General features: G+C 34.7%; 1 non-coding gene across 1 annotated transcript; it reads right to left on the reverse strand.

Moving 5' to 3' along the window:
* Positions 1-442: 442 nt before the first annotated feature.
* LOC128282279 (small nucleolar RNA R71) lies at positions 443-549 on the reverse strand. Its single transcript, XR_008272502.1, has one exon. It is a non-coding gene; the product is annotated as a small nucleolar RNA R71 (small nucleolar RNA).
* Between the last annotated feature and the right edge of the window lie 3,627 nt (positions 550-4,176).

Below are 4,176 nucleotides of genomic sequence, written 5' to 3' on the forward strand. Positions count from 1 at the left end.
GGAGATGGCTAAAAATCAGGAAAATCCGCTACCTCCTGCGATTGCTGCTGATCTAGAAAATCAGAATCATGCTCCAAGCACTATGTATGATTATGCTAAACTGAATTTAACAGGAACTGAGTCAAGTATAGTTAGGCCTACTATTACTGTAAATAATTTTGAACTGAAAGCTAACACGATCCAAATGATACAGCAATTTGTTCAGTTTGATGGTTTGCAGGATGAGGACCCAGACAATCACTTGGCAAATTTTTTAGAGTTTTGCGACACATTTAAAATCAATGGTGTTTCTGACGATGCCATACGCCTTCGGTTATTTCCCGTTTCATTAAGGAATAAGGCTAAATAGTGGTTGAACTCGTTACCACAAAGGTCAATCACTACTTGGGAACAAATGACTGAAAAGTTTTTACTAAAATATTTTTCACCGGCCAAAACAACTAAATTAAGGAATGATATCTCTTCTTTTGTGCAGATGGATCTAGAAACACTCTATGATGCATGGGAGAGATACAAGGACCTATTGAGAAGGTGCCCTCACACTGGGTTACCACTCTGGCTACAGGTTCAAACTTTCCACAATGGCCTAAATCCTTCAACTAGACAGATGGTTGACGCAGCCGCTGGTGGGACTATCAATAATGTAACAGCCCGATTTTGGGCCTAGTCAGAACAGTGGTTTCAAAACCACTATTCTGAGACTGGATAAAATTATTTTGATGTTAATTTATTTGTTATAATGTGATTTTATAAGTGTATGTTAATTTTGGTATATTAATTTTAGCGATTTCTAGTCCAATTTCGAAAAAGGACTAAATCGCGTAAAAAGTAAAAGTTGTGTTTTAATACCTAAGGGTGTTAAATTACCTTGTCTCTTAAATTGGGGGTTTTTAATGTGAAATTAGGCTATTTAAAGAGTGATGGCCGGCCATGAGACAAGGAATTATATGGTCAAATATGTTAGGTAAGTGTTGGGTGACTTATTTGACAAATAAGTAATAAAATAAAGAAAAGAAAATATCATCTTTCTTCATCTTCTCTCCACCAATTTTTCCAGCCAAGAAAAGGGTTTAGAAGCTGGAAAATTTCAGCAAAGAAACTCCCATCCTAATAAGTGATTTTTAATGTCTTTCTTGATGATTTTTACATTTTTGGAACCCCTAAAGCACAAGCTTTCAAAAGAGGGGACTATTTTGCAAAATGATTAAGAGTCTAGGGTTTTTGTATGAAAGCATATGTGTTTTTTTCTGAGTTTTTATGGAAGAATATGAGTCTTGGTTGTGTTATAAACAACTTTTATGAAAGAAGTTTGCATGAAAACACCTAAAATGGGTATTTTGCAAAGTTGTAAAACAAGTTGTAAATGTGTGAAATAGTTTAAATTATGAGTTGCTATAGTTATGTAAATGGTTCATCTAGGCTTAAGGAGAAAAGAAATGTGATAAAAATCATTTTACGAGTATAGGGGCAATTTGGTAATTTTGGCAAAGTATAGGGGCAAAATCGAAAATTTTTCCAAAATGTGTCATTGGACTAATTTGATTAGTATATTGTGTTAATAAGTTCAATGTGATGTTATAGATGACGAAAAACGAGATTCGGGCTTAGAACGAGGAAAAACAAGAAATTGATGTTTAAGCCTCTATTACCAATTTGGTGTCAAGGTAAGTTCGTATGATTAAATAAGCATGTTATTGATAATATATTTGAATCTATCTTACCTCAGTTGTATTTAATTATATGTTGATATTGTTGAGTATGATGAATGTGATGCCAAAAGTTAATAACATCCACGTAATGGTAGAATACATTAGAAATTCAATGGAATATGATATTCCTTATAAATGAGTAAGTTGTATGTAAATAATATGGTTTCATTGTTAATGCATGTATTTGATTTGACAATGATTTGACACAGTATGAATTGCTAGATTATGAATTAAGAATGCTTAGTAATAATTGAGATAGTAAAAAGACCTTGTTGAAACCCTAGGAAACAAACCAGATATTCGTGCCAAGACATTTGGGCGATTTGTATGCTAGTGTAAGACATGTCTGGGACATGCATCAGCCACATTATGATAGCCAATGTAAGACCATGTCTGGGAAATGGCATCAGCGTTGAGACGAGGGCTAGTGTAAGACATGTCTGGGACATGCATCAGCACGTATATACGAGAGCTAGTGTAAGACCATGTCTGGGACATGGCATCAGCCTCAAAGATGATAGCCAGTGTAAGACCATGTCTGGGACATGGCTTCGGTAACTTATCCATGTTCGAGACTTATAGAATATCCGTTATTGTTCCGAAAGATTCAACGTTAAAGGTTACTAAAGAGAGTTAATAAAGAAAGTATAATAATATTGTGAGTGATGCATGTGCCTATTTGGTATGAATGAGAAATGATTCGGTCTATGATGCACCTATGGTAACGTTGCAAGTAAGTAAGCCAGGTTTATGAGAATGACTTTGTAATGACCTTGTGGTTATGGGTCTATGCTCATGATGTATATAGTATTTGGTGAACAATAATTGTTAAAGAGTAAATTAGCCTGGATAGTTGTGGGCTACTGCAGTGGTGTAAATTTGAAAATACACCAAAAATATTATAAAGTGAATTAGAGGTTGAATAAAATATGGAGTTAAATCCTATTGAGTCTAGTTTCTTTCAAAAGAAACCATGTAAGCAAAAGAGCTTCCTATAATGACATATTTGAAGTTGTGTGAGACAGAGTCAGTATGACTTCGAAAATCCCTTGTTCTGATTTTAGAAAATCATTATAAATTGTAAAAAAAATAGTTATGAGTTATAATTTATATGTTTAGAATCCATAATGGGTCTATTTTCAAGATAAATAGACAAGAATATTATTCGAGTCCTGTGCTATGAGATAATTGAACTTTAGTGTAGAAGGGTCAAAACTGTTATACAGTAAATCAGGGGTAACTTTGAGGAATAATCTGTACTAATTTGCTAAGCCAAAAATTCTGGAAATTTTATAGTAGAAAGGTATATGAGTCTAGTTTCAGGAAAAATTAAGGGAACTAAATTTGAAGTTTCATAGCTCGAGATATAAATATTTTATTGACTATTGTTCAAGAAGACGGCTTATTTGAACTTGAGAATATGTTGGGAGCATTGATAAAATTTGTTAATGAGTTGCTTATTGTTTTCATATGAACTTACTAAGCGTAAAGCTTACTCCCCATTACTTTCCCATGTTCTCTAAGGTTGCCAAGTTTGCTCTGGTTGGAGTTGTCGGAGATATTATCACACTGTCAAGCTAACGCTATTGGTGTAGTGATTTCAAGTACTTTGAGTCTATGGCATGTATAGGAGTTTAAATATTAGATTATGTGATATGGCTTTAACCATATGTGTTGGCCTATTTTGATTATCGGGTTGTAAATCCATTTTAATTATGCATGCATGTGTTATGGTATTACGTGATGAGTCTATAATGATTATAGCATGAATGTGGTAAAGATATGAGTAAAATCTATGATATCTATTGCATGTGAAATTGCCATAGTCATGACATGTTAGGAATGTTTAAGTACCTAATTTTGTCATGTTGTATGTTATTGTATAAGTATGCGTGCATGTGTTGTGAGTGTGACAAAATGGCTTGGAAAATAGCCTTGTATTTGTCCATACGGGTAGGCACACGGGCGTGTGTTATGGCCGTGTTTTAAAGTCAGTGTTGTACACAGGCTAAAGGCACGGGCGTGTCCCAAGCCACACGGGCGTGTGTGACCATACAGTCTATATTTACATGGGCGTGTGGAACCTTAAAGCATGAATTTTCCAAGTTTTTTCTTAAGTTCTCGGTTTAGTCTCGAACCATCTCTAATGTATGTTTTGGGTCTCGTGAGCCCGTTTAAGGGACAAAATATTTGTGAAACGAAAAGTTTTAAATTGATAAAATTTTATGGCCCGAGTTTATATAGTTGATTGAGTTTAAGTCAGGTAAGACCTCAAACCTTGTCCTGGCGTCGAATACGGGCGATGGGTGTTACAAATAATAAGACACCTGAGGATGCTTATGAATTTATGAAGAGATGTCACTGAATAATTATCAGTGGCAAGTCATGAGGACAAAGCCAACGAAAGCAGCCGACGTTTTTAACGTCGATTCAGTCACCATGCTTTCTAATCAGGTAGAACTTTTAA

This window comes from Gossypium arboreum, chromosome 1 (genome assembly GCF_025698485.1).
Source record: "Gossypium arboreum isolate Shixiya-1 chromosome 1, ASM2569848v2, whole genome shotgun sequence".
NCBI lineage: Eukaryota > Viridiplantae > Streptophyta > Magnoliopsida > Malvales > Malvaceae > Gossypium > Gossypium arboreum.